General features: G+C 39.5%; 1 long non-coding RNA gene across 1 annotated transcript in view; it reads right to left on the bottom strand.

Annotated features, from left to right (window-relative positions):
- The window catches only part of LOC131565817 (uncharacterized), a 254,056-nt gene that overhangs the window by 94,083 nt on the left and 144,493 nt on the right, over window positions 1-15,480 (bottom strand). Inside the window, exon 5 of the long non-coding RNA XR_009275481.1 lies at window positions 169-241. This is a non-coding gene — a long non-coding RNA (uncharacterized LOC131565817). The remainder of the gene's footprint in view (window positions 1-168; window positions 242-15,480) is intronic.

Consider the following 15,480-nt stretch of genomic DNA (forward strand, 5'->3'; position numbering starts at 1 on the left):
ACAAACATTAATTGACTCATTTTCACATCATCTTTGTGTGATGATATGAATGATATCATTGTATGCACATTACAGAAGCGGGGGCATGACACAGGGAGACTAAAGCATCTGTTAATTCCAAGTACACAAATGGAGGCTTGCAGGGGCAAGTTTCTTCAAAATACTTACATTTGTCACACCATTCCAGCCAGCTTCAGTAGCAGATGCAGATCATAACCAGAGATGGTCTCAGAGCAGGTCTCTAGAAAATGAGGAGGAAAATCAGAATTCCCTTATCACATGAAGATATTTTGGTTTTTAACTATACTGTACATTAGATTTGATGAGTCAAAAATGAGACAGTGGAAGGAAAGAAATTCTTAGAAGGAGCTGTTACACTGCAGAGGTATAAAAGAAAGTGAACAGTAAAAACTCAGATATAACAGATGCACCAATGCACAATAAGAATTTGCACTGTGCTGCTTTTTCAGAGACCATCTTATTTCAAAGGATATCTCTTTTTCATTAAACATAAGGGAAACAGAGTGATGAAGGATGAAGAAAAGGCTGAGGTGCTTAACACCTTCTTTTCCTGTCTTTCACAGTCAGAGCAGTTGATCTCAGGCTGTCCAGCTCCCTGAGCTTGAAGAAGGGAGCAGAATGAAGCCCCCATAGTCCAAGGGGAAATGTTCAGAGACCCGCTATGCCATTTAGACATGTGAGTTCATGGAGCCAGATGGAATCCACCCAAGGCTGCTGAAGAAGCTGGTGGAGGTGCTCACTTGAGCCGCTTTCCATCATTTATCAGCACTCCTTGCTAACTGGGAATTCCCATTGACTGGACGTTAGCAAATGGGATGCCCATCTACAAGAAGGGCCAGGATCTGGAGAACTACAGGTCTGTCTGCCTAACCTTGATGCTGGGGGAGGTCATGGAAGATCAGCTTGAGTGTCATCATGCAACATGTACAGGATATCCAAGGGATCAAGCTCAGCCAGCAAGAGTTTATGAAAGGCAAGTCCTCCTTGGCCAAACTTATCTCCTTCTGTGACAGGGTGACAGGCTTAGTGGAAGAGGGAAGGCCTGTGGATGTTGTCTGCATGGATGTTAGTAATTCCATTGCCACTGTTTATCACAGCCCTCTTTTGGAGAAAGTGGATGCTAATGGATTGGATGGATTCTGTTCACTGAGTAAAACACTGGCTGGGTACCCCGGCCCAGACAGGGGTGGTGACAGGCCAGTCCTGTTTAGTATCTTTATTGAGGACCTGAACAAGCAGACTGAAAGCACTCTCAGTAAGTCTGCAGGCAACCCCAAACTTATGGGGTGGGAGTCTCAATCTGGGGGACGGCAGGAAGTCTCTACAGAAGGATCTGGACAGGCTGGATTGATCAGCTCAGGACAGTTGTATGAGGTTCAAAAAGGGGAAGCTCTGAGTCCTGCACTTGGGTCACAATAAGCCCAGGCAGTGCTACAGGCTGGGGTGGTGGCCAGAAAGCTGCCCAGCAGAAAAGAACATGGGCATGCTGGTTGACAGCAACTGAACATGAACCAGGGGGGGCTCAGGTAGCCAAGAACACCATTGGCATCCCGGTGATGATCAAAATTATAACAGGACATTCCCAAGTAGACTAGATGTATTTTTAGTCTATTTTTAGTATCAGGAACACTGTGGTCAGCGGGACCAGAACAGTGATTGTCCCCCTGTACTTGGCTGCGGTGAGGCCCGAGCTCAAGTGCTTTGTTCACTTCTGAGCTCCCACCACAAGACATTGAGGGCCTGGAGCCTGTTCAGACAAGGCAATGGAGTTTGGGGAGGGTCTAGAGCACAAGTCTGATGAGAAGCAGCTGAGGGAGCTGGGGGTGTTTAGCCTGGAAAATAGGGGGCTCAGGGGGTCCTCTATTCCTCACTACAACTGCCTGAAAGGAGGGTTTAGGTAGGTAGAGTTGGTTCCTTCTCCCAAGAGAGAAGGCCTCACTGCACAGCCAGGAGCATACCAAGACTGCCATCAGAGTTTTTAAAAGGCTTGGGACTATGTGTTTAAACAATAGGGACCATCTTAATCTTTCCTTGTTGGATGTAATTCACTCAAACACATCTGACGTCACTTAAATATAATTTAAAATCTCCACATGCTAGTTGTAGGTATAGTTTCTACTATGACAACTTCTTCCACAGTTTGATCCTTTTCCCAGTGTCTAAACAAAACTGTACATCCAGACCATCTGCCATTTTACTTAGAGTTCCAATAAATGGCTATCCTTACAGAGGGTTTACCTTTCTACAAGTGAAAACAGTTCCAAATGGTGCTTAACTTCCCTAAGTGGCAGACATGAAGACAAAGCTGCTGTAGTGGAAAAAATCCTTTCACAATTACTGTACTACAAAAATAAAGGGGTTTCTGCTTCAATTCCAATAGCCATAGTATTTCCATGAGAAACACACCTGGATATGCAAGGCAGCACATGTTTTGTGTTCAGCAACTGTAACACAACCCAACAGGCTGCTAGTTATGGACCAACACTGATTTTTCAGAAGTGACCCAGAACCTGTTCTCAGTTCTGCAAAAGGTCTCTTACAGACTGTTATTGGAAGATATCTTCTTTCTTGCCTTCAAAAATCTGATTTAATTACAGTAATCCAATTCAAATTATAGAGGAAGGGCAAGCGGGTTTGTCCTAAACACACTTGCAGTGTCTGTTTTTTCATGGTTTTCCAGACAGCCTGGGAAAACTACCTCTGAATTCAGTAATCCAAATGAATTAGCCACAAACCCAAATGGCTCCTCTAGTCTTTGGAGAAGTCCCCATTCATGACTCAGGAGAACAGAATTCAACACTAAAAGTAGTGGTGCTACCACAACAGAAACAGGCTACTTCTGTGAAAGGCTTTTGAAATCACCTGGAATGCCTGTCATACAGCTGACAGTATCACTGTCACACACCAGACATCAGTGCCAGATGTACCAGTTAATTCTGAATCAAGGTCTAATGGGAGGGTTTTTCTCCCTGTGGGAAGGCAGAATGTCTAGGAGAAAACGTAAGGAATTCAGCAGGGAGGCAAATAAGACAGTCTCTCAGCGTTTATGTGTTATCATTTTCTTGACTCCAATGCTTCAATTTCTGTCAGTCACTGGTTTTAAAGAGGCTGAGTTTAAAATGCTAACCACTGCTGAAGTCACAGGCCAGCCACCAGGCCACACTGACACTAAACCTGCTGGAGAGGAGACAGCATGGAAGAACTACGCCCCCATGGCCATTTCTGCTCAGGACTTGCCCAACTCTTACTAATTCATGTCACTCATGGTTGCATGGTTGCTGTGTCTTCATATAAAATTTTCTCCCTTTTTTTTTTTTTTTTTTTTTTGTTTCATTACATATTACACTAAACTAAAAGACACTTTGGCTTAAGTAGATCAAAATAGTAAAATTTTGGAAAATAAACTTATCTCAAAAATTCAGCTCATCCCAATTTTATATAATACACACTCTTAACCCGTCTACAGGCTTTAGGCTTGTCAGGATTTCCCAAACACCATTTTTTTCTTATATCTGACTGTTTCAGAAGCAAAGTTGACATGAGTTACCAGTGAGCAAGCCCAGGAAGAAATCAGATCTGAGCATTTCCTATCCAGAAGAATGGAGAAGCTAAAGCAATAAACGTAAATTGAGGGTTTTATGATAAGACTGAGATCCCAAAGACTACAGTCTGTGCTTAAGCCTGAGAGAGAAGAGACAGGAGAAATAGTTCAAGACTCAAGAGTGTAAACTGGTTTACACAAGAGTCACCAGAAGGTAGTTTTAACTGGAACAAACAAGGGCAAATACCAGTTCCACTGTAGATGTCTATGAAACACCAATTAGTTTAGTACATTCAGACAAAAATTCTGCAGCACAGGCATTTGACACTTATAAATCATGTAAAAATTGTATTTGTGCTGAAATCTGAATTTGCAGTTACTTTATGTTCACCACAACATTTGTAAACAAAAGAATTTCTTAAAAGAATTCAAATACCTGCTAATTCATAATTATGTAAATAGTTTCACTATGCACTGGTATTCAGTAATAAAAAAAAATCATTTTCTAATGCAGTCCTACTCTGACAAGAGCATTCATCTCATTTAAAATTTCTATATTACATATATATTTTCTCCCTTCAATACATACTTCAGGTTATGGTTTATGTCACACTGTCATTTAATATAAATCAGCTTCTGCTTAGGGTGATAACTAGAGGATACAGGAATAAAAAATTATCATTTCTCTCTAACTACTTAATTTAAAAAATTTTATTTGAAAAAAAAACCCCAACAACATTATTAGAAAGCAATTTATATATTGGGCTCTTAATTTGACAAAAAAAATTGTGTAGGCAGTTAAAATATTGTAAGCAATATCACATGGTTTTAATAAACTACTTGGAAAACTCTTCCATAATATCCATATAAATAAATATGGATTAAAAAAATAAGGTAAATATATAAACCTCAAGACTTACTGAGTTTGAATACAGTAATTTTGCAACTGTGTTTTAACATGGAGCCTAGGTCCCGTGGCTGTGACAGATTGAGCACTACAGAAACTTTACTCTTCCCCTCAGCAGCTGCTAGAAGATCACTCTAATGGCTCCCTTAGGCTGGGTTCAAGGAGCAGCACCAACACCACTGGAAGGGCTGCAAAATTTGATACCTCCTTTTGTAGCCCACTTCCCTCAGGCCAAACTGCAGAGCTTTCACATGAAGGAGTGAAGGGAATAAGAAGGAGACTTTTGTCTGTCTTATACACAACAAATAAAAAGGATTTCCAGTCTCACAGTAGAGAAAAACACCTTCCTGTCCCATCAGAGGTTGCAAGGCTGTGGCCCTACTGAGTAAGCCCCTGAAGGAAGAAGCTTCTCATTAACTGTGAATGTAGTAACAATGCTAATCCATGAACATTCAAACCACACCAACAAAACAGGAATGAGAATGGCCTAAAAATCTTTATTCTTCAATAGAATTTTTAACACATTTTTTAAAAGATGTTCGTGCATTTTCTCCATCATCTCTCCCCTGAAATGTTATAATAAAATTCAGTCTTAGTGTCAATATTGTTCACTCCTCTCCCTAAAACTGGAAGCGCTTGAAAGAAACTTTGGTCTTTGTAAAAAGGAGCAGCAAAGCTTCACAGAATTGTTCCTCTCCAGGTGCAAAGATCACAAATACCAACCAATATCTAGAGGCTACAATCCTAGACTGAAGCTAGATTAAGTGCTTTGGAAAATACTCACTTCATGTTTAAAATTAAATTTTTTAAAAAGCCAGCTAGTGACTGATTGGAAAAATGCTGGAAATGTGCCAGGTACTCCATTCAAAACACCTTGAAACAAACTGCACCACTGGCTATATTTGGAAACCATAAAAAGCTGCAAAACTAAAACCATATACTTGTAAATATACATGTTCAGCCTTCATGGTTTTCAAAGGAAGTAAGTACAGATAAACTACAAGGAAAACATACTTGGGTTGGGTATGAATGTGGTTTACATCTGTTACTGGTTAATTAACTCAAACTTTACTCACAGTTGAGTTTCAAAAATGCAGGGACACATGTTAAATACATTAGATATTTTGGAGCACTGAACAGTCCTAAAATCCCAAAATCCAACTGGTAAGTTTTTCAGAAGCCTTGTAGAAACACCTTGCTTGGTTGGAACACTTAGTGAGTTAGGCATGAACCCTGTCAGGGAAGCTGGATCCTTATTCCAGTTCCCATCCATTTACTCTTGTCTCAAGTCAGTCACCCACAGGCAGTCTCATTCTGTCTCAGAAAAAGGACACTTGATGTCACAGACTTGCTCAAGTAATGCACATAACCAAAGCCAGGAGACAACATATCTCCGTGTTTCTTGACCTAGGTTTTATTTGCACCCAGAAGTCACAATGAGCTTCACATACATACCTTTCAAAACCAGCAAACAGATTTTTCCCAAAGTAGACTTTGGGAAAAGACTTTACTGTTTAACCTAAAGCACAGTTGTTGTTTTTTTTTTTTTTTAATGAGTCCATCTATTTTACTATCATTATGAATGTGCAAACAGCAAAACTGTGTTAAAGCAAACTGTTGAAATGGTTGTATCCTTACTCTAGCAGCTATTTTTAACTTAGCTAAGAAGTTAAAGCTAGCACTACTATGTATTCAGTAGAGGACATGCTGGCTACCTGGTCATAATACTAACCTGTAACAGGGATTGTTATAAGGCAATACCTTTCCATCTCCAGAACCTGATTTTCCATTTTTCATATACGAAATAATAGCTATAAAATGTCACTAAGACAGAAAGAAAATTATGTAGCATCATGATCACCTGTCATCTCCTTGAATATCATTCATATATATCTAAACTTTCAAACAAAAAAGGAAAGATCTGATTGTAAAAGATGGGTCATAGTAACAGACAACTTTTTTTTTTAATTCTCTTAGAATTCCTCAGAGGTGTTAATTTTGATGCAAGCTCTTTAACCCTAAGAAAATCTTCTACCATCTGTGTCACTTGGTATTGATTGTTGCTGAAAAAACAAATGGGAAAAAGAGAAGTTCTCAATACTTGTATCAGCATTCTGAGAGCTAACTATAGGACACTACAATTTATTGATCTCTTTTTACTACAATATCACATCTACATTTCAGAATTGTATCAAGGGGTAACTGTAGAGGATTTCAGAACCAAAAAAATAAGAAAAGAAAACTACTCCAAAACCTAAAACCAAAAAATAGAGTCAGTCAAAAATGGTTCTATTACCTGTTTTTCCATACACTCAATATATGAATTTTGGAAAGATAATCAAGTGCTGCTTCTTTTTTTATTTTCTTTTTTTTTAAGGCTAACTGTTTTAGATTAGCAATTCTCACTGACATCAACACTCAGCCATTTTAAAGGAGGAAGCTACTTTCCTCCCTCAGCTTTCCCTCGTGAAGTCACCTGGTTGAGTTATGAAATCCTGTTAAAGAGGTCATTTAAATAAGACATAAATCAATAGAAAAAAGGTCAGCTTTCCTGCACAGATGTCATTGCTATTTATATTGAGTGCAAACCCCAACGATCACAAGTTCAGAAAATTTATACTGCAACCCAATCCTCACAGCCCGTTGTCAGCTGATAGCTCTTTGTTAAGCAGAGCAAAACCCCCATCAGATCCTGACAGTTTTACAGGGCTCCTAGCAAGATTTTCCAGCAATAAGACACAACCAGGCCTCACAGTCTTGTTCCTCAACATAAGCTGGTGTGAACTCATCTTTGTGCTATGCTCCAGTGATGCTCTCTGAGCCCCATGAGGTCAGATAATTCTGAGCACTCTGGTCCCTAAGAGATCTCCAGGCACACGAGGATCATCTTGAAAAGGAAATATTTAAGTGCAGACGGAAACATCCATGTACCTAACTTAGCCAGAACAAAGCCATGGTGCACCTCACTACCTTCCAACACAGCACTCAGTGAGTGAGTGCCCTCCCACCAGACTTTATTTTGCTGTGTTCATTGACTATGCAGGCTCAGCAGTGTTAGCAGGAGGGAGTTACAGGCACAGCAGACAAATGAACTGGGGGAAAAAAATCCCAGGCTTACACGTCTCCCAGGGCTGAGCAGGGATGATGAGGTGCAGAGCTGCAGATGCAGCTGCTCCCTGAAATGCACTGTTAGATGTGCAGCCTGCTGAGCAAGAAGCTGGAGGCAGCACAAAGTTCCAAATCATGGCAGCCAGGCAGGTGTATCTAGAAACCTCTTAGTGCTTCTTCTCACTGCTTCAGTCAAAAGCAAGGGAGATATGTTGTCCCACAGCATTCTAAGACTTAGATCTGAGCTGTGATAATCTAATAGATCATTTGTTACTTCCTCCCCTTCTCCATGCTCCCTCCCTCGCAGCAAATCAAATTGTTTCAACCCTGTAACACATATCCTATCTCACTGGAAGGACACATATCCATACGGATGCAATGTTTATTTGAAATCTCAACAGGATAAAGGTGTTGTGGTAACAGAATGGTTTCCTTTCCGCACAGAAAGTGAAAAGACCCACCAAGTACTCAAAAGCTTATCACAAATCTAGTAAAAATTGTATTCATAAAATAAAAATTCTGATCACTAATACTACAAATTTTACCCTCATCCCAAAACAAGTATGTTAGAATACAGGAGTATTTCTGCCAAAATCTTTCTGAATCTGAATGCTACTTGCTGAAGTATCATTAATATGCTTCCATCCAGTAGCACAGGAAATGAATTGTATCTGGTCTGCATGGAATTCTAAAACTTATGCACATATTTATCAGTCTTGTCCTACATGCATAAATCTACCTTTACAATTTCTGAAAAACACTGATAAACACAGCTTAGGAGACAAGAAAGTTACAAAAAAATGAAAAGGGATGAATTTACATGGGAATTTACTGTGTCTGCAGGTCATACAAATGGACCCAATTTTTCCCACAATTAAATCTATGGTGTTATCAAGACAATCAGTTTATTTTAAGACTGTCAACCCAATATATAAATTTCCTTTTGTGCTTGAAATGCCTTTATCAGATAAGATAGCTTTTGTTTAAACTACTATTTTCAGCCTTTGCTTTGAGGGTTTTGAATATACACAGTGAAGTAACTTGAGATTTCCTACCCTGTTTTAAAATGTGTTTCTTCTGTCTGTTTGTATTTTGTAATTTCCTGTCAAATAACCTCACCATAACTAACTTTCCTTGCTCCAACCCACTTTTTTTTTTTTTTTTTAAAGCCATTCCCACTTCCTGAGGATGGTAATAAAACACTGATTACATTCGGCTGTTATCTGTCTTTTCTTCCCCTGCTTCCCCCTCTCTCACTCCCTTTGTCAAAGGCAGCACTCAGGTTTCAGCTCTTCACGGCCTGAGAGCGGCACACAACCAGGAGAGGAAGCAAATCAGACTGCAGGAATCCAGATTCATTAGAGTTTATTGGGTCAATCAGCAGCTGGAGCAGAGCCAGACAATTGGGCTGTGCAGCCCCTGTAGTCTGGATGCATGGCTCTCCTTCCAGAGCCGAGCGCAGGGCACACGTCGGCACCGCGCCTGGCTGCCTGCTGCAGGGGAAAGAAAGAGGGAAAACCAAGCAGCAGCACCTTGCTGCTTCACATCAGTCACCACCAGCTGGAGAAAAAAGTTTGTTTAGCCAAATTCTGCTTCATTAAGCATGAAGCTGCTGATACTTCCAAGTCTCATTAGTTTTTGCCAATTCCTACCAAAATCCAGTTTGTTAAAGTATCACCACACAGAGCCTTAAAGACTATTCAACTTCATCTGAAATTCTCGAACCACTTCTATTTCTCTTTGACTGCACATTTCTGTTTCAGCCAAGCTTAGTCCCCACTTACTGCTCTCTCTCTCACTCTGCTCCCCCTTTTCACTACCCACAAGAAGTCAACCCTACCTATTTCAGCAGTTCCTCTTTTCCTCCTTTCCCATGACTGTAAACTTGTTGCAAGCACAGGCTAAAGCCACAGTACTCACTTCCTGTCTTCCAACTCTATACTGGATCGTGTCCAGCCCAGTTTTTGCTGTTTCCCTTTGAATGAAAGTGGTTTCACCACAGTAATTCATGATCTCTTCCTGGGCAAATCTCAAGGATCTCACTCCTACACAGCCCTTCTGGCATCACTGGTCATCATCCTTGCTCTGACATGTTGTCCTCACTGAATTTCAATTCAGTCTCCATCTTTCCTATGATACTTCTCTCTTCGGGGCAGCCCACTACATTGATGGGCACTTCTGAAACTCTGCCACTGCCACAGTATTCTTCCCAGTTTAACACAGTTAGGATGTCTCTTTAGGACTCACCTCTGATGGTTCAGATTCCATTTAAAGATTGCCAAAGCAGTCTAAGGTGGTCTGGAAGGAATAGAAGAGGCACACAGACCAGGAGCCTTACATCAGATTGAGAAGCTTATGAAATCATGTTGTCACACACTCCTTTTCACCTTCCAAGACATGCACTTAAACACATGTATCATTTTATCTCCCAAATTTTTAACTCTACATTTTGCCACAAACATAAATTAACTTCCCCTAACACTAAAAGCCTTCCCTACTATTAAAACTTCTTCCTCTTCTTCAATTGATGCCAACTCTGGGAGTTGCTTGCACAGCAAATTTAATGTCACTTGTGATATTTCATTCTCTTTATCCTAGTATTAAGTTCAGTCATACCCTTTCAGTCATTTTCTTCCAGTCTCAGCATCTTAAAGCTCTAACTCTGTACTTTATTTTAACCAGTCTGACAGCATTGTCCCCTTGAGTGTCCCAAAAATGCCACTGCCTTCTGACAGGGCAGAAAAGGTACAACAGCCGGTCATGTTACCATCTACATTCAGCCAGAAAACCTCCAAGTAAACCCTTCAGTTTCCTAACACGGCATCACATTTAAGGTTCTTTTCACACCCTCTTCTTCAACTTTTCCCTAAAGTTTACATACTTTAAACCTTCCTGAACTGATGCAGTGATAGTCAAGAACCACAATGTGAAGCAGTGCAACACCACAAAACTACTCCTGTTCCAGACAGCAGACACAACTAAGCACAAAGCATAGAGCCCAGAGCTGGGCAGTGGGTGTTGAAGGATCTGCTAAAAATCCTTGTACTCCTACCTTCAATTTCTGAGTGTGCACTTATACAGTTTATCTATTCTTATGTGGTTCAGAAGCGCTGCCATGTTCAAGCTTTCTTTCCATCACATTCAGATATTTTTCTCGCAGTGGTCACCACATGAGTTTCCTCAGACAGATATGAGAGGGGTTGGCTTTTTCACACAGAGGCCACTTCTAAATTATGCTTAATCCCTGCATGAGCAGCAGTGCTACATATTAGTCCTCTTGTTATTTGAAAGTTATTTATATGGCTCAAATATTATTTTTCTATGTGTATAAAGATCACTTGTTAGCTTCCATTCAGACTGAGTTCTAGCAACTCTAACTTTCACCCTTTTCTGACAACTTCTCCTTCCTCAGGACACAAAATTCAGACTGCTGGAGTACTTGCAAAAGCTCCCAGTTTCCGCACTCTTCAGGTCCATGATGAGTTCTCAGTGCAGCCAACCAGCACGGCTAGCAGCTTGGCAAACTCAGGTTAGCTATCTCTCAAAGACAAATTTTAATTAAGGATAAACTTTTAATCCTCCCTTCCTTTTAATTACATCAATTCCTGATCACTTGATCTTAAGTTACTTCCCAAGTCTAGATTTTCTATGATCTCATTATTAGCTGCTAAAACCAGAACAGATACTCTTTTATTCACTATGTCCTTTCTTGTTATGTTTGTGGGGAGGGGGTAGGGTGATTTGGGGTTTTATTAATGATCTTTCACAGTTACACTCATGGACAGTCTAGTACTTTTTCTTACTGTTCTTCCTGAACACAGCAAGTTCTTTTCCAGCAAGATTATTATTCTGCTATGCACCTATTGATCTCTACAACATTTGTCTTCACAGGTAGTTCAGATTCCCCTTCTCTAACCATCTGGCATTTAAGTACAAACCTTTTCCTTGTTTTTAACTGACCACAACCAATCACCTTGTCAAGTTAAGCACAAACCTTTTATTAAATGACCTGATGGTCCAGTTAACATCACTGTCATTTCTATCACTTATACTCTTCTTTCGTTATCCATTAATATATCTTCTTCCTTTTTCACATCCTACACACTAAAGCCAGGCATGAATATCATATGACCATCTTCAGACCCTTTCCCATCCTTTCTTGACATATTCAACTGTTGTAACAGCCTCAGCAAAAATTACTGCCATTCCTTACAGCGACACAGACTATCCCTTAAAAAATATTCTAATTTCTTGAATGTAACCCAGAAATCCAAGCTTTTCTTTCATCTGCCAATCTGCCTTCTCTAGGAGCTGAGAGATTTTGATCACCAGAATCCTGATTTTCTGCAGAAATCATGGCAAAAGTGTAAATGGGAAGGGATCTGCATATCTTGATGAGGTTTTCCTAAGAAAGAGAAAAACCACTGAAGTTCCACTTTAAACTGTAGCAAAAATCTGAGGGAAGAAAGTACCACGGGCTGATGGAGAGCAAGAGTCAGTCTTCAAAAATTGTACAAATTAAAGATAAAATAAAGATAGAATGTTAGGTGCTTCTAAAATAAAGTTTATTTTTGTTTAAGGCAGTATAAAGTATAGGGAAAGTATAGGGAAATCTAGAATAAAAATAATTAAGGTAATAAGGCTGGAAGTCTTTCTGTAGAAGCCATTTAAAGGGACAACAACAGGATGAAAAAACACATGCCAAAACCAGAAAATAACAAGGCAGACAGAGAGAATCTTAAGGTGAAGAGAGATGGGGCAAGAGCTTTAGCAGTTTCTTCTTAAGTCCTCAAGTATCCAAAAACACCAGATAACTTTTTTTGCAAAAGACGCAAATAGAAAAGTCAAACTGAAGGTGACATTGGTCAGAATTTTGATCTGTAACCTAAGCCTAAAAGAATTGGTGAAATCATCACTAGGAAATATCACAAACACATCTGAGTCATCAGAACAGGAGGTACAGAGAGTAAAGGGAAACCTGCAGAATTATTCTTACACTGAAAGCCATGTGTAGAATATTCTCACAGAGGTACATGGTGATAGAAGGAAACAAGTCATAAAAGTGTGGGGAAAATATGCCTGTTTTAAAAGTAAAAGGCATAGTGTCTGCTGAAGGTGACTAAGGGATTCTCAGTAGTCCTTAAATAATTAATTAAATATTCACATATCCACTTATATGGTTTTTGTTTCCAAAATCTGCAGCAAAATCATGCCACAGCTTATGCTGACGTTCTGTAGAACAGATCTGACTGTTCAAAACCTTTGAGACTTGTTTCTGCCATGCGATAATTCCACAGAGCTAAACTGGCTTGTCAGTATAAAGTGAATAATTTTGCTTAGACTGCATCCCAATACCTGTGGGGTCTGTCCAACTGAGTTCCCCATAGGGACACAGAGCTGCTGAATATTTCTTATGTTTACCATTGGAAAAAGTTTGTGTAATACCAGTTAAAGTGATATTTACCAACAGAATAAACATGCAGAGGGATTCAGCACTTGTAGTCTGTAATGAAGCACAATGTATCACAGCAGAGACATCGGCCCAGTGCCTAACTCTACTTGAAGAAAGAGTGAATAGTTTAACTTCTTTCTAAAGATGAAACCTCTGTAATTCCCAGCAGAGTAAGTCTATGAGGTTTAAATAAGTTCTCAAAAAAAAAGCTGTAGATTATTTCACATCACTTGTTGTCAGCCAATAGCCTGGATAATGAAAATCCAGTTTCCTGCCTTCCTGCACAGCTCCTTGCAGGCTCCAGAGTAACTGTTTCTCTCATTTTCCTACACTCGCTATGATTTCCTTTCTCTTTACTTCAAGAATTTATTTTCTTTTACTACATCTGTAGGAGATGACAGGAGGGATTAACACTACCAGAGATGTTGCATATGACCTCTTCTTTTATGGGCACCATTTGTCACAGAGGTTCATTAGACTTGTGTTTCCTAAACTTACTTCAGTCAAGGAATGAACTCTTAAGATGGATGAACACTCACAGCATAGCTGCTTTAAACAAAACCACCCCAGTTTGTAAATAAGAAGTGATTAGAGAAATTTGCTGCAGAAATCAGTCAGACATTAATCAGCTGGTTGTAAAGTAGATTGATGTGCACCAACTAGAGCTGTCTAAACAATTTTGTTAACCTTTAGCAAAAATGTGAAGGAATATGCTGCAAAATAGTTCAGTTTTAAATGGATAGGACATGATTCTTTTATGAGAACATTTAAGTTCCAAGATTATTATTTTGTTCAGATTTCCCCAGAACAATTGGCCCAAAAAGAGTAATTTATAGTTACAGCACTCTTTCCACAAGTTCACTCCAGGCTGCAAAGAGCAACAGCCCATGGCAGGACAGGGAGTGTTTATGCAAAGGCTGATTGTAGATGAGGACTTGTGGAGAGAGACTGATGCTCAGTCAATGTACAAAGAAAAACTGATCACCAGAAAGCCTCTAAGAATTCCCTCCAGCATTGCTTTACCTCCCATGTTGTAACTAATTTTACTATTTTTTTCAGCCAAAATCACAGTGGAATTGCAGAATAATCTGTGAAATCATTGCTGATAATAATCCAGGGAAGAATGGAATGGTTCAACACCTGCAGCAGAGGCCATGCACACCTGAAGATAATGAATCTTAACATAAAACACCCTCCCTTCCCCCAGGAATAACTTAAAAATAACATTTAAGAAATATATTCCTCTGTTTTTTGAAGGAAGCATTTGATTCATATTTCCAGGTTTTCCCACAACGACCACAAACAGAAAACTGATGTAAAAGGTGAGGAGCAAGAGAAGAGAAATCCAACAGTCTTTTAAGTACTTTTCTTCCAAGGGATACAGTTTTCAGAGGAACATCAAAGTAGGCATTGAAAATATCATTCTCCCATCAATCATAGAATGTCTCAAAATACCTGGAAGCTCTGAAGCTAACAATTTCAGACAAAATCCTTATAAGAATGATCATGTCATATCCTTAAGATAATTCTGCCCCCACTAAAAACAACAGCCAATACAGGCCTATTATTATGGGTGCAGGTTGCCAGACACAATCACTAGAACTTCCAAAGCAGGATGTGCATGTTACATGATGTGGGAAATTTAGGCAAAGTCAAGGAATTACCTTTTAATTTTTTTATATGCATCTACTTCCAATAGTTATCAAACCGTCTTTACCCAGGTAGCTCAAAAGTGAGTTTGGAGTCAAATTCTCAGTAAGTTTGATTTAGATTTTAGAGAGTTACAAGCTAGAAGGTGTCTGATAACACCACTCTTCTGTAACAATCTCATCTCTCACTTATACTCAGCAGGGATATTTGTTTAAGCGACAAAAGAATTTGGTATCAATCCCTCTTGCTGAGTAAGCTGCACTTGATCCGCACAGCCAATGAATAATAAATCAATGCAAATTACACCACTTTATCACTAACAACCATTTTCTGGTCAGCTACACCACAGAATACAGTCTCTCCCACAGGAGACAAATAACCCCCAGTGTCTTAAAATAGGAGTTATTTATAGCCTGCAGGGAAACAATTGTGCTCTAACATATAATTTGCACCACTGTTTGTATTTCCAGTGAATTTGGCCCTTGAAATCTTCGGCTACAATGAAGACACAAGCTGCTTTCATCATTAGTGTATGATGCTGCAAATTATTTTAATTGATATTTGAACATTCAGCTGTTAGGCAGCTCCCCATGTACCACAAGTACCACCTTACTCTTTGCAACTGGGTCACTCAGACACTGTTTCTTAACTATCTGTAGCTTTTCTAGGTAACAGTTTTTGATAGAGATTGCAGCTGGCTTAAGGTAGGAACTATTGAAGATAAAATAAATTTCCATGTCTGGACAGCAGAAAACTTGAGAGAGGAAGGTTTATAAGTCACTCTCTATTAGTGCAGTAGAA

The sequence above is a fragment of the Ammospiza caudacuta genome, chromosome 1, assembly GCF_027887145.1.
Source record: "Ammospiza caudacuta isolate bAmmCau1 chromosome 1, bAmmCau1.pri, whole genome shotgun sequence".
NCBI lineage: Eukaryota > Metazoa > Chordata > Aves > Passeriformes > Passerellidae > Ammospiza > Ammospiza caudacuta.